Genomic DNA, 23,582 nt, shown 5'->3' on the forward strand with positions numbered 1-23,582 from the left:
TGATCAGGAATCGGCTGTGCTAGGACCGCTGTGCATTTCAAACATTTCCATTCTTCATCAGGGGTTCACGCTACAGGTCAATGGTCGATTTTTATATACCTCCCGCGCAGCGGGGTCAATTATAACCAATTACATAAATTAAAGTAAATATGAATCACAATTGAAGTCCCACGCATATTAAAACAGGTATAATAATATCTATCGTATATATGTTGGTATGGATATGTTATCCCACACATATATTGCCAACAAATTCTAAATGATAATAAGACATGATATAAATTGTATAGGACAATATTATAATTAAATTGCAATAATACTGTATATATATTATATAATATTATACTATATAATATATTAAATTATTATATTTTATGTTATATTATATATATAATACAGTATATACACTATATAATTTATGTGTGTGCTGCGTATCTTATTGCCAGCATAAAATATGTTGTGTATTTTAGCATTAAAAATGCCTTCAGGAACAGAACCTTTCATTTAAACAGTGTTCCTATGGGAAAACGTGTTTCGCTTTAAGACGTTTTGCTATCCAACGCCATTTTGAGTAACGCATTGTGTTGGATAACCGAGGACTGCCTGTATACCACTAAAACAATGTTTATTAATACTAATAAAATAAAATACAAATTTTGTTTGAAGTTTAGCTGCAAAGTCTGATGAGACGTGGGTAACGCTATCTGAAAATCATATGACATAAGTTTTATCAGGCAAGGGGGTAGTTTCCAGATAAACACTGTACTTTGGTGTGTGTAATAATTATTAAAAGATGCTTATGTGAACATATTGTTATATTTACAACTGTTTAGATAAGCACATCATTTTTCCAATAGTGCAATAAGTTGTACTATCCATGTTATTAGCACTAATGTTAACCTCTGTTCATTTAATGTATCATGTATTGTCATCATAATCTGCGTTGAGGACATACTTGAACAATACTTCTAGGAAAAAATTTTTATTATGGGTTCTGCGCATAAATTGACCTTTTTTATGTTATGAGGGGGAGAATAAGAGAACACAGAGAGCCCCTAATAGTGTAAAACCTTTTTAATAAATGGTGTCGGATGTACAATTATCATCAAGAAATCTTGAAATAAGCATATGAGTAGCCTGTGGGTTACTGAGTGGGATGGACCCACAGCATCTGCCGAACTCCTAAAGTGTAGAGCATCCCGCTCCACGCATTCTGTTTCCTAGGAGATGTCATCTTCACCGGCGGCGTCTGCTGCCTGGTAATGTCAGAAAAACGTCGCTTCCCGAAGAGCAGCCAGATAGCTGTGTTTGTCTTGGGCTTTAGGCTTAACACGTTTCGCAAGTCTGATTCTTGCTTCCTCAGGAGTGTCATGGGGCCCATAGAGAGGGCTATTTATAGGTCCCACCAGTCTTTTAACCCAAGGGTGTGCAAATTGGGGGGCGCAAGATTGGCATGGGGGGGCACGGCGGTTACAGAGGACCCGCATCCTTCCCCAAGGCATTTCAATTAAATGCCGGGTGAGGCCTCTGTAACGTCCCTTACCTGCTGCCAGCCGGGTCTTCGGCGACGCGTCGTCATGGCAACGCGACGTCAAATGACGCGGTGAGTTCTTGTGACGGGATGCGTCGCCATGACAACACGCGCCAAATGATGCTGTGGGGTCACGTGACATATAAGACGTCACATGACCCGCGACGTCATTTGACGCTGGCCTCTCACCGGTTCTCACCGAGGGTGTGGGGGGCGAACGCTGGGGCTCCCAGGTAGGGGGGCGCACACCAAAAACTTTGCGCACCCCTGTTTTAACCCATGAGTGCTTATGACGGAGGTAGTGGGTGATCAGTATCTGCCCAACCATACTGTGTCAGAGAAATCAAAGAACAGTGCTTAGATAACACATGATATAAAAAAATAGGGTCTTATAAATTAGATACATATGCACGTAGACAGTTATAACCTGCGGGAAATCCAACAAGATGAGAATTGGTGAATAAAGGTAATCATCAAAAGGGGAAACAGCTTTGATTAGATGAATAGCAAAAAAATAGCATAAATTGTCCAGAAACAAAATGTAAGAGTGAATAAAAAATAATGAAAAATGTAAAAGTGATGATCTGGAACGCCTCTCTGAAGAAGAAAGCACCTACCCCTATAGCGGACTTTAACTCACCATGGACTGGTCTCACAGGCTACAGGATACTACTCCCTGTTCGTTCATATTTTATTATTCCATTGCAAAGGGCTTTGAGGTACAAGCGCATGTTAGGTCTCTTCTGTATATTTCTACTTTTTGTATGTTATCCCTTTAAGAGATTTTCTATGAACATAACTGTTGCTATGTTTTTTTTTTTTAATTGAAATGGTTAAGATAGTTTTAATATATTGTTACAATTATTATCTTTGTATGGATCCAATATATCCTGCAGCTTATCTCTTTATCAGCTTTCCCACCCTCAACAAATCCACCTCCTCTTCTGCTCCCAACCTTGGAGTGACCTTTGACATTTACCTCCTTTTTGCCCAACCCATCACCTCCATCACTACCACCTGTCGCTACCAGCAAACTTTATTGTGCCATGACAACCCGACGTTTCGATCTCTCTATTGAAATGAAGTGGCGCACTAGCTATACAACATAAGAAAAATGTGTCCACTAATTTCTCTCTCCTCGGCCAAACTTGTCATCCACTCCATATTCACCCGTCTCGACTACGATAACTCTCTTCTCCTCGATCTTCCCCTCTACTCCATACCCCTCCAACAAATCAAAAAGACTGCAGCCCATACGCTTTTCAATCTTCTCAGCTCTGCCTATGCCACCCCTCTCCTATTCCAACACCACTGGCTACAAATCCAACAACGTTCCCTCTTCAAATTCCTTACCCTGGTTTTCAAATCTCTCCATGGTCTTGCCCCCTTACCTTTTTAGCACTCATCTCTTGCTACATCCCTTCCTATCCTCTTCAGTCCCTGGTTGCCACAACCCTCACTGCCCTCTGTGCCTCCTATCGATTCCGATCATTTGCCTTACTCGCCCCCCCTCCACTGGAAAAAGCCTTCCCTTCACCACATTCAATTTGCCCACTCCCTATCTTCAGAATCCAACTCAAAACTCATCCCTTCTCCATCACATTCTATGATCCCCCGTTAACATCCTATCCCCTCCCCAGCCTTACCCCTTCCTAAACATTCCTAAAATATCTCCAAAACCCTCCAGTCACCCACCTTGCTGATCCAATTGCCTCCACTGTCCCCACTGTCAGACCCATCACCATGCCACCGACAAGACCAAATCCAGAGACCTGTCCCCAACCCCTTCCCACCAAGCAAGCTCTCAATGCACCTACCCATAGCCCAACCATAATGTTCCCACCACAATGACATCTTAACAATTACTCTATAATCTAATCAATATTTAACCATACCAAATTTAGTAAATAATAATTTACAGCGCCCTGGATAAGGGCACTATATAAATGTTATAAAATAAATCTCTTTGAATTTGTCATACTTTATAATACTTTGGCATGTTGGCTAGTAATACTCAGCTGCAGAAGAGGCCTGCTGCCAGGACCCAAGCCCAAATAAAATTAGTATGTACTTTAAAATATGTTGTATGGTGTGCATTCACTGTGAAGAAATGTGTGGAGTTACAACATATTAGGTGCATTAATGTAGTTTGTTATGCAAAACTGCCAATTGGCAGGAGTTTCCGTGCAATAGTGCCTCGATCGCTATACAATGATGAAATGCTGCACACCACAATCATTCAATGCATTCAATATTAGCGTTGCTGCTGGTTCAAGGGGTACCTGTCCTGGTAATCCAAATCTGAACTGTAGAAAAGTGAAATCCAACGCACAACGGATTTGCTGAATAGAAAATGTATTTGTGCCACACAACGTTTCGACCTTAAGGTCTTTCTCAATGCCCGTCATTTGAGAAAGACCTTACGGTCGAAACGTTGTGTGGCACAAATACATTTTCTATTGAGCAAATCTGTTGTGCGTTGGATCTCACTTTTCTATAGTGCCTCGATCAGCATTATCACCGTTAAGTGACAAATTTACGACGATTGAAGTAAACAGAAACAAGCAACACTAAGCTTAACAAAAATATAAATAAATAAAATAAAACTTGCTGCTGCATGGCCTTTGTCTGTTATTAAAGTAATTATTTTTGTCTAATGACCGCATGATAAGGAACTGATGTGCTTGAATCCAGAGCTCCCTACGAGATGCGATTAATTTTCCAAGATAGAAAGACATACTTTAGGAGTGAATCTTTTGAAAGAAGTCCATTACTCAGATGTATGTATAATTTTATTTATCTGGCACCAACCACGAACGCAGCGCTTAGCAACATTACATATGAGGTAAATAATATAAATTACAAATAATGGAAATAAGTGCAACTGGTAAATGACAACATAAGGCTACAGGATACCCTGCACCAATAATCTTACAATCTAATGCCAAGTCAATGGTGCAGGCAACCTAGGGGCACGGCTCAGCGGCCGTATCCAGTTATAGCCCCCGTTTACACTCGTGATACAAATTGTATCTTTAGTAACAATGTAACAGTTGGATAGCACCTTCATGCACCAGTAAGTTCGAACTACCGCCTCCCCCAGGACGTGAGCGTTGTGACGTCAGCGCGCTCCAACTGATGTACGGTTCGCGTCACTCGCTTTTTCAGGGGTGGATACATGTTTGTTTGTAAATATGCAGGGAATCCAGTGAGAATAAATAGAGCACAGCAGCAAAAAGTTGCGGCGCTACAATTTGAAGACGACATAAAAATAGCTTTAATATGAAAGTGACAACATAGCACAGGCAGAGTAAGAATACTTTCAGTATTCTTACTCTGCCTGTGCCATGTTGTCACTTTCATATTTAAGCTTTTTTTATGTAGTCTTCAAATTGTAGCCCCGCACCTTTTTGCTGTGGTGCTCCGTTTTTTTCTGTGTAACACGCCAATCAAGAAGGAACAGCGAAGGACTGTGAGTACTACTATCTCCTCACCACATGTTGTTAACAAGGGGAAATGTTATTGTTGACACTGCCAGGGGGGTTTATATGTGAGCTCTTAGCAGGCACTAGAAAGAGTGATCTAGCAGGTCAAGATTATCAGCTTGTGTGGGGTTATAATGTGATGATAATAACTAGGTTTGACAAACCAACTGTTGCAGCCACTAACCACTACAATGCTTACTACTATCACCCTTACTAGTTAATATTTCATCCTGCAGTACCCACCTATTCAGGCATCAAGATAGGTTTTTTAAACTTGTATGTGCGCATTACTATAGGTGATCAAATAACTATTTGTTTGACTGCATCCCTATTGGGCATCTATTTTTGCCACTCATAAGGGATTTTCCTGATCACCCTGGCAGTGGGCACCTTTGGGGTTAATCCCTCCTCAGTCTAGGTAGGACAGGAAATTGACTTTTGCAGGTAGGCCATAAAAGGCCCCTCCCTCTACCTGCACCTTAGTCTTTTTCCTGTCCTCACAGCTAGGAGTAGGATTTTTTGTTTTCTAATGGGACTCACCTAACTGCAACTAGTGCAGTGATCCAGGGACCTCAACCTCTCTGCCCTGAAGCTCCGATCGACGTGCTCCTGAGGATGGCAAGAGGGAGACCCCAGGAGTTGGGGGAACCCCCAGGAGCCCGGTACTTGTATGGGGGGGGGGAAGCAGCAGGAGCTGCGAGCCGCGGTAAGGCTCAGATTGACCGCATTAGCATCTGGAACGCTGCGGTAGGAGGAACAGTGCGCACGGGAGTTCACACGTCACGTTCCGGCTGGCGGGTGCATGCGCAGACACACGAGGCCGTGCACGAGCACTGCGGTGATGTCACAGGAGCGACGGCGACACTGTATGTGTGAGAGAAAAAACTGCAGCATGGAACGCTCAGCAGGGAGAAGCCAAGTGCTGGATATTGAATCAAAGTTGGAGACTGCTAAAGGATCAGTTTCCAAGACTAGGTGAGTCCTTAGTTTTAGTACTACATGTGAGAGAGAGGATCTATATATATATATATATATATATATATATATATATATATATATATATATATATATATATATATATATTAGGGTGTATATTTAGTATTTATTTTGTTTTTATAAAATTAGCTCGGTGATTACCCTTCCGGAAGCAGAATCTTCGAAGGGTACTCGGGAATCCCTGCAGCATAAGAGGAAAGCCACTAAAAAAAACTAAGTGGTGCACTGCATGCGAGAAGCCAGCTTTGATGGGAAAGAAGCTGTGTGAAGATTGCCTTAAGGCAGCAGCAGGGGATTCTAATGAGCAGATGAGCACCTTCCTTGTACTAATGAAGGAGGCAGTGGAGCAGAGCATGGATGCTGCGGTACAACAAGCAGTTAACCCTGCGCAAAAAAGGTCAAGATCCCAAACCAATTTGGATAAGGGAAAAGGCTTTTCATCTGATAAATCAGACATAGAATGCTTTCAGGTATCAGAAGGTGAATTAGATTCATCAGATCAAGATATTCAGGATGATGCATCTGAATTTGATGTAGAAATGGTGGATCCTCTCATCAAAGCCATGAGACAGGCTAAAGAATTGGAAGACACTGAATAGTTGACTCAGAGGAAAGATAAATTATTTGGGTCAAGACAGAAAAAAAGTAGAGTTTTCACTGTACATCAGGTAATCAAGGACCTTATTCAATCAGAACTGGCGTGGCCAGACGCCAAAGTATATATACCAAAAATATTTGGGAAAATGTATCCGTTTCCACAGGAAGAGGTCAAATTTTGGGAAGCCAGCCCAAAGGTGGATGCTGCTATAACTAGAATAGAAAGGAAGACCACAATTCCAATAGAAGAATCTGCAACCTTGAAAGACACTATGGATAGGAAAATGGATTACGTATTAAAAAAGGCATACGTCACAGCGGGAACAGCCTGTAAGCCAGCCATAGCAACTACATCTGCGACAAGGGCAATGCGTGTCTGGATTGCCAACATAGAGGAGGCACTAGACAAAGGTGTAAAAAGAAGTTCTATCCTAAAGGCACTGTCTGAAGTAAAATGGGCGACAGACTACATAGCGGAGGCTTCTTTGGATGCGCTCAGATTAGCAGCTAAATCTATGGCCTTAGCAGTGTCAGCAAGAAGGGTGTTATGGCTAAGACAATGGATGGCGGACGCAGCGTCAAAGAATAGCCTATGCGGTTTACCCTTTGAAGGAGAATTCCTTTTTGGCAACAAGTTGGATGCTATAATAACGAAAGCATCAGGAGGTAAGAGTAGTTTTTTCCCCAGGAAAACAGGAACAGAAGATTCGGTTTAAAGCAATCTGATAGAAATCAGTACAAAGAGGCAAAAGCATATAGACCTGGCAGATCGTTTTCAAGGCAAACAACATGGAGAGGCGGTCAGAACCGGCTTGTTCGAGGCGCCAGAGGAAGAGGATCATTTGCCAAGAACAAATTCGCATGAAGGTCAAAGGGCCCAGCAGTTGCCAGTGGGAGGAAGACTGACGCAGTTTTCTGCAACATGGGCCCAAACAATACAGGACAAATGGGTATTGGAAACCATTGGTCAGGGATACAGCATAGAGTTCAAAGAAATGCCAAGAAGAAATATATGCCTAACAACAAGTGTACAGTGCAAGGCAAAAAGAAGGCAAATGAATTCAGTTTTAAAAAAGTTACTACAAGCAGAAGTAATAACTAAGGTACCTCAGGAAGACAGATGAAGTGGAATTTATTCGAGAATATTCCTAGTACAAAAGTTTTCAGGAGATTACAGAGCAATCCTAGACCTGAGAAAGGTAAATACATTCTTGAAAATAAGAAAATTCAAGATGGTGTCTTTGAATCTGATCATTCAGGAGGTACAACCAGGAGACTGGATGGTATCGATAGATTTAAGGGACGCTTATCTACACGTGCCCGTATCAAGGAGACACCAAAGATTCCTAAGGCTCACAGTGGACCAACATCATTATCAGTACACAGCACTGCCATTCGGTCTGGCGACCTCTCCAAGGACATTTACAAAAGTTTTAGCCCCATTAGTGGCAGAAATGAGAAAAAGAGGGGTAGAAATATACCCATACCTGGACGACATCTTGGTAAAATCAAAATGTCAGGAGAAATTAGAACAAGACCAGGAGATGATCATAACCGTCTTGGAACAACACGGTTGGTTAATAAACAGAGACAAGTGCCACCTAGCACCCATTCAACTGCTAAAGTTTTTGGGGGTGGAATTCAAAATGGCAAAAGGAGAGGTGACGTTGCCAGACACAAGGAGGCAAGACATAGCACTGCAAGCAAGGAAGCTCAGGAAAGCAACCAGAACTTCAGCAGAAGAATGCATGAAGCTTCTAGGGAAATTCGCTTCAACACTAAGCGTCATAAAATGGGCAGCACTCCATATGAGACCGTTACAAAACACTTTTTTACAACAATGGAACGGGAACCACAAGGATACAAGACCAAGCATCTTGTTACACCCACACACAAAAGAAGAATTAAAGTGGTGGGAAGATACCCAAAATCTGGGGAAAGGACAGACACTACACCCAGTACAATGGGAAAGAATTACAACAGATGCGAGCAACGCAGGTTGGGGGTGCCCAAATGGGAGAAACACTGGTGCAAGGAACCTGGACAAACCAGGAACAGCGCCTTCCATCAAATCTGCTGGAACTAAAAGCAGTACAAAGGGCTCTGGAAGCATTCCAAGACCAAATAAGAGATGGCAATATAAAGATACAGTCAGACAACCGGTCGGTTGTAAAGTATATAGCCAAACAAGGGGGAACCAGGAGCAGAAAGCTGATGAACCTCACAGCAGAAATTTTCTCTTGGGCAGAGGGCCACTTATCAGAAATTACAGCCGTACACATCCCAGGACTGGAAAATGTCACAGCAGACTTTCTAAGTCGCAATATTATACACCCAGGAGAATGGGCATTAGACCCACAGGTGTTTCAGGAGCTGGTAGAGCAATGGGGTCAGCCAGACTTAGATCTCATGGCGACACATCAGAACCGCAAGGTAAAAAACTACTGTGCAAGGCTTTTTCATCCAAGCGCAAAAAGCACGGATGCTCTCAGCTTCAAATGGGATTTCAAGTTGGCATACCTGTTTCCCCCAATTCCCCTAATTCCGAAAACAATCAGGAAAATCAGGGAAGACCAAGCGGAAGTGATAGTGGTAGCACCATTCTGGCCAAGAAGGCCTTGGTTCACACAACTGGTAAATATGGCCGGGATATACCATGGCACATACCAGACAGCAAAGAACTAATGCGACAGGGGCCAATATGCCACCCGAACGCCAAACAATGGGCCTTGACGGCATGGCGATTGAGCAGGAAACATTGAGGTTGAAAGGTTGTTCAGACAAGACAATCCAGACCCTATTACAGGCAAGAAAGGGATCCACATCAAAAGTGTACCATAGAATTTGGCTTTGTTTCTGGGGTTGGTGCACAAAAAGACAACATTTCTTCTCACCAAGAATTGTGTCAATAGTGGAGTTCTTGCAAAAGGGATTTGAGAAAGGTCTCAGCCTCAGCTCTCTGAAAGTACAGGTGTCTGCACTATCAGCCTTATTGGAGAGAAATCTGGCAATGGAAAGATTAATCATCCGGTTTTTACAGGCAGTTAAAAGACTAAGACCACAAATTAAAAACAGGGTGCCGACATGGGACCAGTCTTTAGTATTGGATGTATTAACAGCACATCATTTCAAACCTAGTACAAGAGATAGGGTTCAGATGGTTATCGTGGAAGATGGCGTTCTTGATCGCGAACCCCTCAGCAAGGAGAGTGGGAGAACTACAGGCACTATCAGCTAAGGAACCATTCCTAGTTGTGCACCAAGACAAGGCAGTTCTCAGACCTGTGCATCAATTATTGCGAAAGGTTGTATCACAGTTCCATATGGATCAGGAAATCGTGATCCCGTAATTCTGTCCAGATCCAAAGAAAGAGGAGAGATTACACAAACTAGGTGTTGTGAGATGTCTAAAGGTATACATGGAAAGGATGCGAGATGTGATAAAATCGGACAGACTATTCATCATACCAGAGGGACCGAACAAAAGGTCAAGCAGCATCTAAGACAACAATTTCCCAATGAATAGTGGCATGTATTAAAAAAAGCTTATGAGACCAAAGAACAAGATAAACCTTTGAACATTAAAGCTCATTCTAAGAGGGCCATGTCTACGTCATGGGCATTCAAAGCTCAGGCAACACCAGGGCAGATATGCAAAGCAGCAGTCTGGTCCTTGTTCAATACATTCTTGAAATACTACAGACTAGACGTACAATCATCAGCTGACGCAAGTTTTGGGCGTAGAGTTCTACAATCTGTAGTGAAATAAAGTGTAAAAGTGAATTAATAAAGGTCAACTGATAACGGCATTGACTGGTGGTTTATTCTTATGTATCCCTCCCTAATCTGTCACTGCTGGGGTATGTCCCAAAGGTGCCCACTGCCAGGGTGATCAGGAAAGAAGAAAATTTAAAACAACTTACCGTCATTTTCTTTTCCTGGAACCATGGCAGTGGGCACATAGTTACCCTCCCTGTGTATGTCTAATGCCTATCAGTTATATTTTTCAGCTATGGGAGAATCCTAAGACTAAGGTGCAGGTAGAGGGAGGGGCCTTTTATGGCCTACCTGCAAAAGTCAATTTCCTGTCCTACCTAGACTGAGGAGGGATTAACCCCAAAGGTGCCCACTGCCATGGTTCCAGGAAAAGAAAATGACGGTAGGTTGTTTTAAATTTTCTTCTTTCTGTGCTTCATATTCAATTAGTGAATTTTGAGTTTTGTAATAAAGTGTTGGTGCAAACTAAGCAAATATAACCAATATAATTAAGGGGAGGTGATTACACTAACACCCGAATATTGCTGTTAAACAGACCAGTGTATAAATTACATATCAGTTTTTTGTATTTCTGTATGTATATTCATTAATTGGCCATAGGTCGATTATACCAATTTAATATATTTGTAATATATCCATAATAAAATGGTTTTAATTTAAAACAATATATCACAACACTGAGTGCATTCATTAGGGATTTCTTTTTCTCTTTAGTGTTAAAGATTTTTTACTGAACATTTCGTTCTCATAGGATACAATCTAGAACAATTTACAGTTTTGCTCAACAGTAACAACACGGCTGTGCTCCAATAAAGCCAAGAAATTGTGCTTGCCTTTGTCGAAGCTGCTAAATTGAAGGAATAGATGTATTCAGTGAATGTTATGAGATATTTAAAGATGTATTTTGAAAAGTCAGACCAGTACTTCAGGGAAAAACCATATGGTTCATATGGTTTTTAGGAAGAAGAAAAGACAAAATAGCTTCAAAATAGCCACTTACCGAAATGGCTAAGACAGCTAAGCCGTATTCCTCTTTAGTTTATATACAGGGAAAGTCTGTAGAAATAATAAAATCTGGAAAACGGAATGTTACAGAATCATAGGTCAAAAAGTACAAGGCTCCCTGCAGGAAATCTACGAGGCTTTCACTTGGTCAGGTATTTAGATGTCAGAAACAAATGTAGCCCCCTTTCCCCGTGATTAAGGGAACAGCGTGCGCTGCCTTTACCTGTGGCTCACAGAAGGCCTAAGACTCCGCCTCTGGGAACCTGGGGTGATCTGTCATTCTCCTTGGTACAGCGCCTCCACCTGGGATGGATCCTAGCTCTGCAGGATAACCCCTCAGGAACCAATAGAAGAATAGTAATACACACCACACAGGTATAATGTAACAGTTTACTAACACGCTAATAACAATGGTACTCCAACACAACGTCCCCCACAATGCAATAACCAAGCACAGTGTTCACTACCCATACCCCTGGTAAGTTTCCCCCAGTACTGAGGGTGCCTGGGCACTTACCCACCTTAGTGTCCAGATACAAGGCCCACCCAAAGAGTGTGTGTATGGAGTAGCGCTACCCCTGTATAGAGTTGTTGGTGCACGTGGGTACCTTCCTGTTCTCAGGCCAGACCAGGGTATATGGGATGGATCCGCAGAACTGCACTGTGATCCCACGACGCGCAGTCTACCGAATCCCTCCTCTCCTCACAGCCGATGTCCGTGTCTTGATGGAGCTCCAGCTGGAGCGTCTCCCTTAAAGTCTATAGTACCTGAGGTCTGGTTCCAGACTGCAGCTCACCGCGTGGCCGACCGGTCACTGATGCAGCGCTCTTACACTAACATGCTAAGGGGAGCATCCCTATCTGAAGGGGCCTTCTATATGCACACTATCTCTACTGTGAATCAGGGACTAGCTGGGGCCTACAGGGGAAGTCTGGCCTTGTCCCAGGGCTACTGGCACCTGAGACACTAACTCTTCCCTTGGCGTCCTGCTCCATAGTGGCGTGCGGGACCGTTTTGCGCCAAACCTCCCTTCTATCCAACTCCCTAAGGCTCCTTGGACATGTAGTCCCTTGCGGAGCCGTCTCCTAAGATGGCCGTCGCAGCCTTGTCCTATTGCGCATGCGCACCGTTGCTTCTGCGCATGCGCGACATCAAAATGGCCACCGTGACCTTCTGACTTTCTGCGCATGCGCAATTCCCCACTTGCCGGTCACGCCGCTGAGCTCTGGCGCTCTGATGGACTAGCCCGCAGCCTCCCCCGCCCGGCACTGAGGTAAAAGGGGGAGCTCGGCTACACAAGTGTAATACAATTCCTAGTCAGACACCACATTTATTATTTGTCGATCTCTTCTCAGGAACAAGATTCCCCAAATTGTGCCGTGGAAGTGACGAGACAGAAAACATGACTTCCGAAATTTCGTCTCGTCCATTCACTATGGTATTATTAATCCTTCCAGTATTTTATGGAATTATTTGTTAAATACAATTTGGAAAGGTAAAATAGATTTCTAAACTGACAGAAATGGAATACTAGTAATAACAAAAAATATTCATATGGACATTTTCACTTTAGAATTTCCATGGAGAAAGGCAGAAACTCTGCGTTACGTTTTATTGAATTATGGAAGATCTTTCATGTATCTTATTGGACGTCAAGTATACATTTTTAACCTGGCTACTAATCTTCTGTCCACATGTTGGTGGCTTAATCTTCACATACTTTGCTTTCCTGACTATCTGATTTACTAAATAGTTTGATCTGAGGAGAAGAATAGAACTTGGGAAAGCCTAATACTGAAGTACTCATTTATTTGCATTACTGACTTTTTTTTCTCAAATATGTGTTTGAGTGGTGGCACCTGCTAAAGAAAAACTACTAGGTATTGTTGGGAAAAAGGGGTTTACAATGTTTGCAAACTTATTTAGACCAATTATAGCCTTCCCATTACACAATTTACTTGCCCGTGGCTAATAAAGTCCAGTAATATTTCAAACAGAGCTTCCTGCTTTCTTGGCATAACACGTGTACAAGATAAGTATAACGTCCTGTGCATAGTGTAGGCTATTTTATTTATTGCTTTTATCATTTCAGTATCAAACCCATATCAGTTGTGTTTTTCTATATTTCTGGTCGGACTTGTGCATACTTTTTCTAAAATACACACTTGTTTTTTATTTGTTGTTTGTTTTTGCTGAAATCATTTCCCTGTGTGGCAATGGGTCAGATCTATTTATAAATAAATGTATAAATAAATTAATTGAGGCATGACGACTCCCTTCCCACAGAACTTAGTCTAACAGAGGTGGTAGAAGCTGACAAAATAAGGGAATTAAAATGCTTGTGATAGACCTGGCTATCCTAAATATGAAAAAAGCCAAGGATCACATAAGGTCTGAGGCAAAAGTGGAAAAATCCCAGGTACCTAAAATGTAGCTGCTGGAGGAAGGGCGCCACGCTGACCGATCTGTACTTGTCGATCACTGCCACGTTCGGCAACAGCACTCTTCGGCTTCTGTGGCAATGCTGCTTTGCGGGTGTGCTGGCTGGCCGCGGCTGTGATTGACGGGTCAGTCACCGCCATCGCGCTGCTTTATTGTGGAGTGAGTGCGCACAAGAGCTGGGGAGATCGAGGACTCTGCCCACCCCATCTCTTATATAACAGAGTGTGTGTGTGTGTGTGTGTGTGTGTGTGTGTGTGTGTGTGTGTGTGTGTGTGTGTGTGTGTGTGTGTGTGTGTGTGTGTGTGTGTGTGTGTGCTCTTGTGTCACAAATGCACAGTGACAGAGTGCAAACAGGTGGGGAGAGAAGCCAGAACACGCCTCCCTCCCTGTCCCTCCCGCTGGCTTCTAAAAATTCTATCTGGCTCCTAAGTCATTTGATATTTTTGGCCTGGTCTGAGGTATATTTCTATGCCACAACAACAGTTAAAGTGAGTTGACTTAAAGGTCATAATGTATTATCAGCCTGGACCTTCTGACTTGTTCTATCTTACAGCCAGCAGAAGGATCCACCAAGATCACAGCATTTTGAAAATGTGTTCTTTCAATATCACTCTCTTGCCACAAGGTTATTGTCCCTTCCAGTTTGCATTGTCAAGTTTCCTCTCATAGTAAAATGTCTGAAGAACCCCTCACTCTATCGAGTAATACAATTTAAGCCCAGCAATACACGGCAAGCACCACCACATGCAAAATACAAAAATAGCACTTACAGTACCTGCAATGATAATGTTATCCGATGCTCAGGTACAGCACCTCCACCCATACAGGGCACAGAAAATATGAACAAAAAAAATATGTGGTCAGAGCAGCACTCAAAATACTTTACAATTATACAAACTTGCCAACTCAAAGAAAAGTTACAAAAAAAGTATTGATTACAAAAAAAAACTATTATAATATATAAAATGATACATATCAAATAAGAGTTTTATAGCAAAAAATATGAGGGGTACATAGCTACCACACGCTAGCCACAAATGCAGGTGATGCAGTGCACAGCAAAGAAACAGGATACACCGGAACAGCAGCAGTAAAATAAAAGTCCTGTATTGTATCTTCATGGTGCAGACAGGGATGGGTGCAAAAAGCCTCCTTCTCTTACGCGTTTCACGCCTATAAGGCGCTTCGTCAGAGAGACTCTAGTTTTACGTAGCGCTTTACAGAGACATTTTGCAAGCAAAGGTCCTTGCCCCGTGGAGCTTACAATCTATGTTTTTGATGCCTGAGGCACAGGGAGATAAATTGACTTGCCCAAGGTCACAAGGAGCCGACACCGGGAATTGAACCAGACTCCCCTGCTTCAAACTCTCACAGCCAGTCAGTGTCGTTAATTCACTTTGGTTCTGGCAAGACTGCTCTTCTAAACCTTAGGGTGCCCTTATGACGTTCCTTGAACATTATTGGGGCCCATATGTTCTGTCACGTCATGTGAATATTGCTAGTTCTCTATGGGGAGATCTTGATCAGCAGTGAATGTGACTGGAGCGGAAAGGGACTGGGCTCCACTGTGGTTGCAATTCCCAGAGGACCGTCCGCTGAAGGGTTACATCAGCCCAATTTACACTGTGCCTTGTATTACCATTGCAGCCCAGCTCAACATTTCTGAAAGCCTAGGCTCATAATCACATAGCATTTGTTAATTGCACTGTAAAAGGAGCCCTCATGGGAGAAGAGGTTACATCTTCTCTCCTTTGCTTTGTACTCGGGTGTCGCCTGCCCTATTATCTCTGGATGAAAAGAAGCTGATGGCAGGAGGAATGCTTCTGGGTTTACAGCAAAAATAAAAATATAACACCATCTAACACAGCCTGACAGCTTCATTGGGGGAGCCATTAGAAAGAGCCGTGAACATTTCAAAGAGCTTCAAGTAACCCACATGAAATTAGCATTGATGAGTCCAGGAATGGGATTTATTAAATCTTCCTTATATTATCAAAGAGATTTAAGGGATCTCTTTGTAGACTTTCCAGTAAACCAAACCTGAAGAAAACATTACATTTATAATGTAACATTTTAACAATGTGTTATCCAGTTTATATTAGCGTACTGTATTTGTAGAATATTAAAAAAAAAAAAAAACTAGAACATTGTATTTTATTTAGCATGTTTCACAGTATCTATACCCCGTCACAAAAAGCTAATGAACAATTGTAGACTTTAATTAATGGAGCAATTAAATAATTAGAACCAGGTGGTGATCTATGCTATTTATATTCCCCCTCTTCCCCGCGCCCCCCCCCCCCCCATGTTTACGTGATGCATACAGTTTTCTATGCCTGTGCTCTTATGTGAAATACAATATGGCCACTGGTATTGTCTGAAAGGCAGCCGCAACCAATAATGTTGCTGCTTCGTATTGCCCCGCGTATCCTGCTAGATTTGACGGCCATATTGTTTCCCTAGGAGGGACCACCAGTACTTTTAGCAGTAAGTATCTTGGGGTACCTGGCGCTGAACATAAGACGGTTCAGCTCAGCAGGACCTCTGGTTCCAATCATGTAAAAAGAAGAGATTGCAGCCTAAAGGTTTCTCGTGGTCTTTAACCCAACTGATGAAAGAATGCTGCAGGATTACGGCAAAATTGTATGGCAGGCAATTTTAACACAGCAGAAAAAATCATTTTGCATTTACAATTTTTCTGAAATGGCGAATTTATTTACCAAAAAGTAACATGAGTGTAATTTATTGAAGTTAATAAAATGTATTTTAGCTGATTTGACTCTTCAGTAGCAATGCTCATAAATCTCATTGCTTAGCAGTGGTTTGCTAGTAAAACCCACAATGAAGTGATGAATCTTATGTTTTTACTATATCATTTCAATGTGTATTTGTAAATAAAAAAAAGTGTTACTGCGTATCCCCATATAATATCACAAATTGACTGCGAGTCACGCAGGATACTGCATCTTTAAAAAGTACTGAGGGAAAAGGTATTTATTTTATAAAGAATCTCTTCCTTTCTGTTTTATAGCACACGTCATTCTATTGTCACTTTTTTACTCACCATAATGTGTACCTGTTTTGTGACTACTACCAGCTTTACATTGCAAGGCCAGCACCCATCCTCACACTGATGATTCAGATGCAGCTGTGTGTGGTTAGGTTTACTAACCATGCACTTCTTTAACCCATGCTTTGCTGTAAAATCTGCGTAAAATACAAAGGAATCACCTTGTAGGGATCCATGTTAAAGTAGAAACTAAAAGTGACAGTGTGAGTGCTCATTTGCATGTCATTATCCCAAATCCTTTGTTACAGTGGAAGCACGGTAATGTGTGCTATAATGGAGTAAGGCAGGTTTATGGACTGGTCTCAAACATGTAAACATGCTGATACGTGTGTTTTATCATTCTTTGTAAAATCTAATCCAAAGAGCTTTGTCCCCTATTTATAAATATGATTGTGACAGGGTGAAGTCAGGTACTGATAATTATGCATGGCAAACATACATCTGAGTCCTTCATCCAGCACTCAGAAGGTTAACCCACTAAGAATAGTTGAGCAATCAGGAAGAAAGCCGAGACAGCTGACAACCAGCTTGATAAGGAGGCTAATGCTTGTAGTAGGTGGCTGACTCAGACTGCAGAGCTGTTCTGTGCAAGCGCTTATCCAGAAGGATTTCCTAACCGCTCTCTAGGGACACACAGATTTCCAACCAAAGATACAGTAAGGATTTTCATATTGTTTCTTAACCATTGTGATATATATATTTAGGGGTTGGGAACTGGACAAAGTCAGCCAACCCAATAGGGCCTGGAGTGTTTAGCAAGAACTCCCTATGGGGAGTAGGTGTTCTTTTTATGAGTTTTGTTTTGCCTTAAAGGGACAGTGTGCCCAAATGTTTTTATGTTGTGGAGAAATAAAACCACTCAACATTTGGTTTACCCTGAAACTGCACATGTGGACTATTGTCTGACCTCGGCTACAGGCCGTCCTGCCACAATGATACACAATAGAATTACCCGCTCAAAGTTAACTATGTAACAAGGTGCCAAAAGAACCACTAGGTAAGCTCCAGAAGAGCTAGTGATGGTGCTCAGGGGTAAAGCATATATACATACAAATGAGAGAGACTCCAAAATGAGCACTCTGGCATACCAAAAAATATTTATTATACTCAGCAATACAAAATTAAAATCCTAAAGCCCACAATACACACCACCGTACTACATGAAGGAAGGAGAGAGGACGCCTCCTTCCTCTGCTCTACACTCAACAGATGGACCACTCACTTATTATGATGGGAGTAGGAACTTTGCTATGAGACCGCTAAATTGTCCGGAATCGGGACTCCAGATTCCAATATTGTTAGGTTCGTACTAATTATAATGGGTCAATATTTTCTACCAATTTACCATTTGCATATTGGAGACTTTTGTTATTATACCCTTAGGGGTGTATTATATTTAGATAGTCTGCTTTTCTTATTTTCATGTAGTACGGAGATATGGATTGTGTGTTTTTGTTTTAGGATTTAAATTTTGTATTACCGTGTATAATAGATATTTTGGGCTATGTCAGAGTGCTCATTTTGGGGTCTCTCCCTCATTTGTATGTATATACCCTATTTATAAATGTAACATTCCTTTTATATAAAAAAAAAGTGTCAAAGAAATGTTTCAAGGTTTACACAGTGGCTGGTATCTTCCTTAAGACAATCAACTAATCAGACAAGTGAAGGCGTTTGGAAACCTAAACCTGATGTTTTAGGTGTTTTCTTTTTTTATATAGGCTAGTTAACCTTGTAATAAGATACTGTTGCAAATTAAAACGAAGTTTCAGATTTGTCATACGACGAAGAAAAAATATATACTTGTGTGATTTTGTAATATTTATTTGTATTTTTTTTAAACGCCCAAAGATTAAATCCATTAAACCTGTCCTTGCCATTCACTCTGACACTTTGGGAAGCTGCACTTTGAAAGGCAGTCAGTGGTGAATGTGGATAACTGATAAAATCAATTGTCCCACTAAAGACACAGCACAAGCAGTAACAAAGCAAATAGCTGCCCATTTGCTGGTTTATAGAGCAAGTCAATATCCTAAGTATTACTGTCAAGGGACTCCTGCTCTATATTTGTTTCCTCGTACACTTGGCCATAGTACAGTTTAATGTTTTCAGGGAGAACACTTGAGAACATGATTAAATTATTATTGGCAATCCACGTGGCCAGCAGTTCCGTGCATACAAAGGCTGCTGCCAATTTAGAGAAGAAATATTTTTCCTATATATTCAGCTCTTCGATCTGTGAATACAAACTTCTGACAGTGTTGTCTTTTGTGACTGCACTAGAATCAGCAAATATGATTTAAAGAGACAATCCAAGATGTTTCTTTTCATTATTTTATTTTTATTTCAACTCTAGGGACCCTCTGCTTCTGGAGATACTTAACTTTTCTAGTAGGTACCGGTAACAACTCCAGGGTTTATATTACGGCTGATTTTCAAAGTTCCCAGCTCCTGTGGACCAATAGGAAACTGTGACATCATCCGGTGCGACTTCCTATTGGCCCATGCAGACCACTGCAGGGAGATACCGGCACCGCCTTTAGAGGCAACTATCTCTGGGAGCAGGGGGTCCCCCCCTGGAGCTGAAATTAAGGAGATCCCGCTCTGGAGACCCCTGCTTCAATCCTGTATTAAAAAATGAAGGGGGAAAAAGACAGCTTGGATTGCTCCTTTAAACAGGTAAAATACTGTGTTAGGCAGGAAGAAGAAATGAAAGTCGCAATGGGTGATGTGTAGGCTTGATCTAGAATTTGAGTGGTCCTGTTCAATGCAAAGGTTTTTTACTAAAATCTCGCGGTTGCAAAACCAGTGCAAACAAGAGAAAAAAACGTTTTGCTTTTTTATAGGATTCCTTTTCTTTGACAAATACACTTCTTTATTTTACCCTGAATTTGCCCTAGTTTTGCAACAAGACGACTCCTTTTAACATTTTAAAAGGTTAAGCAAGCATGGAGTATGGTTTCTTTACAATGTCCCCCTTTTTTTTTCTTCTTTTTTTTTAAACTATAATTTTTTAAATTATCCCACAAATCTGCTAATAAAACCAAAAATACAAAATAGTGGGATTACCGGCGCTATGACTGCACTTTACCCTTGTCCATAGAATTGTCCATATGGTTTCACAGTCCTCTTGACAGTTCATGTCGAAAAAGACACTAGGAAACTGCTGCTGACTTGCGACTGGGTGGTTCTCCTGTTAGTAGATAATACAAAGAAAAACACACCATTGCGCAGTAGCAAGCACTAGACTATAACCCTAAATAGACAGATAGCAGTGCCTACTTACAAGAAAATGTATTGGTGCATACAGCTGAGAGAATCTGTTCTTTTCCTCGACCTCACGGATCCCACGTGTTGCCGCCACTCGATCAGTCCCTCCAGCTGGTTCCCCACGGCGTCCCGTTTGTCCCCACTCACTCACATGGCTTAGGCTAGGATAAAACAATTTCAATGTACCGTCCGCAGCATGTGGAACAGGTACTGTGTGCGTCGCAAACGGCCCCGAGTACTCCCACTGCTCGCAGTTCCAATTCTGGGGCGTCCCGCTGACGTCACACGACGCGACACAAGACCTCTCCTCGGCGACAGGCACTGTAACTCCTCCCAAACGCGTTTCGTGACATGGAGACCGTCACTTCCTCAGTAGTGTCATAGAGTTCTGTATAAAATTTAGCAAATTGCTCTGCTATCTTTGGAGGGGTTATAAGTCACTTCTCCCCCTGTTAACCTAATAACAGGGACTAATGCTCACGACCTCATCCCTCTTAAGGGAGATAAGGCGGACCACTTATTGGCTAATAAACTTATCATAATACGTTTGCTTGGTCCACTTAAGGGCTTTCTGTACATCCTCTAATTGTACCCTCTTAAGTTCCTACCTTGCCTGGGTCAGGATTTTATAAATTATCGTCGATGGAATTTTTTTAAATGTGATTGTTCTAATTTTACAATTTTTTCTATTAAATTTGTTCGTTTTTCTATTTTTGTTCTCTTTCAGTGTGATGCTATTGAAATGAGCTGTCCTCTGATCGTGGCCGTATGTGCCTCCCATAGTGTTGATGTTGATTCTACAAAGCCATTGTTGATATGGAAATAATTTTTGAGTGAGTCTCCAATTTGTGAGCTAATCTCTGGGTAATTCAGTAATGAGTCGTTCATCTTCCAATGGAATGATCGAGTCCTAGAAAAAGGGGGATAAAACAGGATTGCCACTGGGGCGTGGTCTGACCACGTCATAGGCCCTATATCTGAGTGGACCAATACCTCCAGAATACCTGGGGATACAAATATATTGTCAATTCTGGAGTACAGCTCATGTGGGGGTGAATAAAAAGAGTAATCCCTCTGTCCTTTATGTGAACTACGCCAAGCATCCCATAAACCGTATTTTTTAAGTAGCAGTCTAAATTTCTTGGCTACCCTATATGTCATAGCAGAGTGTGCTTGATCTAAGTGGGATTACTTCTCCACATCCAGGTCTGGTACCATATTAAAATCACCTCCCAATATCAGCAGTTGCTCTTGGCTAGCTTCCATGGATTCCAGTATTTCCCTCGTTGGGTGCTTATATATGAACTAACGTGATGTGTTGGCCTGATAGATGCCTGTGAACCACTAGGGACCTCCCTCCTTGATCTCTCTCTTAACCTCCAATACCTGGAATGGAATGTCCCGTTTAATTATTATCGCAACCTCTCTTTTTTTGCTAGTGATATAAATACTTTTGCCCCTCTCTCTCTCTCTCTGCCCCCTCTCTCTCTCTTGGGCCCCCTCTCACTTTCCCCTTTTCCCCCTTCTCCCCCCCCCCCCACTCCCTTCTGTCTCTCCCCATATCCCAACACACAATGCGCTTTGCATTTTAATGGGGGGGTGGGGAGGGGGGTGAGATGTGGGGATTAATGGGTGGGGGGGGTGAGATGTGGGGATTACAAGGGGAAGATGGGAAAACTAAATACAGGGATTTATTATTGTGAGATGCATTTTATCCCCCCAAATATGTTGGTGTATGTTAATGCTTATACAGTATACTGTATACCTATTGGTGTGTAAAGTATATGTATGTGTTTGCGGGGGTGTAATATTCATGAATGTGTTGCGGCTCTCGGAATATTTTGGAGGAATTTTTTTTTTTAATAAAATGGCTCTTCCTTGAGAAATAATTAGCAGAGATGTAGTAAGTATATGGGAGAAGATATTAGCAAAGATGTAAGTATAAGGGAGAAGATATTAGTAGAGATGTAAGTATAGGGGATAAAATATTAGCAGAGTTCTAAGTATACAGGAGATACTGCAACAACAGCCAGAGAAGGAGAGAGTCAAGTTGCAGGACCTGAGGGGGATATACCTGACAGAAATGCCACCCTGAGAAACTCGGCGGAGAGGGCCACAGCAGGGGAGGAGGCAGTGGGGAGAGCTGTTCCTGACAGAGAGCCGAGTATGGCAGAGAAAGACACAGTAATCACTAAACAGGACCTCCAGAACATGCTTAAAGAATGCCAGCGAGCTTTCAGTCAGCTCTGGATAGAGCTGTAAAGGAATTTAAAACTGAAGTTTCTTTAATGGCTATCAGAACTACGGAGCTTGAAAATAAAATGGCCTTTTTTTATTTTTTTACAAAATCGGGTAAATACTGACGATGAGGTCCTGCGTCTCAATGAAGAGATAAGAGCCATGAGGGATGGTATAGATGATCTAGGGAACAGGGAGCGGAGGCAAAACTTACGAATCCATCATGTCCCTGAGTCGGTTTCCGCAGAAGCCCTCCAGCCATATCTTAAGAGACTGTTTGTCAATTGACCCCCAGCTACAAGATGGCGATCTTCTGATGGTTAGAGCTCACAGAGCCCTGGGACCGAGATTTGAGGACCCCAGAAAAAGCAGAGATGTGGTCCGAAGACTCCACCAATATGCAACTAAGGAAAGGATTATAAAAGCCTGCAGAAACAGTGGCTTAATTGGATTTGCAAACCATTCCATCCAGATTTTCTAGAATCTGTCCAGGGTGGCAATTGAGAGGAGAAGAGGGCTGCGTCCAGTTACGGCGGTGCTCCAGGAGAAGGGTTTTCGCTACCGGTGGGTCTCCCGTTCCGCCTGGTGGTAAACCATGAAGGGAGACAGATATCGCTCCATTACCACGAGTAATCAGCATCTTTTCTGTCTGCCTTGGGTCTGACCCCCAGGGAGGGCTCGGAACAGCAACGAAGACCTCAAGAAGATAACACGGATATCGATCAACTGAGGGTGTGGTTGCCCAGAGATAAAAGATTCAAGACAGACGGTGGCTTTGAGGGACTCTCGGCGATTACGCGGCCATCTAATTGACCAGCGATTTGGCAATCCAGGGAAAGATATCCCGGATGTGTAGCTATGTTTTCTCTCCTCTTTCCATTTTCCTCCCTGTCTCCCTCTATACTTTATCCAATCTATTACAGGAACTGTTTATTATACGGTTTGGAGTCTTCTGCCTGTTTCTTGTGTGCCGGGTTGCTACAGCTGATCGGCAGATGAAACCGGTGAACACCCGAATTGAGTGCCCCGGCGATAGGTGAGGGGGCCATTGGCCCAAAGACTTAGAAGGGCTGTTTTTTTCTTGTTTGTAGATACAAAGGACACTGAGCCTCATCGAGAAACCAAGAGAAAACTACTGCTCAAAAACGTTAATGTTAAAAGACATTGAAC

The 23,582-nt window shown here is 42.2% G+C and overlaps 1 protein-coding gene across 2 annotated transcripts in view; it reads left to right on the forward strand.

Annotated features, from left to right (window-relative positions):
• UBTD2 (ubiquitin domain containing 2) overlaps positions 1-23,582 on the forward strand; it is a 209,692-nt gene that overhangs the window by 170,632 nt on the left and 15,478 nt on the right. The window lies entirely within an intron of this gene.

Source organism: Ascaphus truei, chromosome 5 (genome assembly GCF_040206685.1).
Source record: "Ascaphus truei isolate aAscTru1 chromosome 5, aAscTru1.hap1, whole genome shotgun sequence".
Classification (NCBI taxonomy): Eukaryota; Metazoa; Chordata; class Amphibia; order Anura; family Ascaphidae; genus Ascaphus; species Ascaphus truei.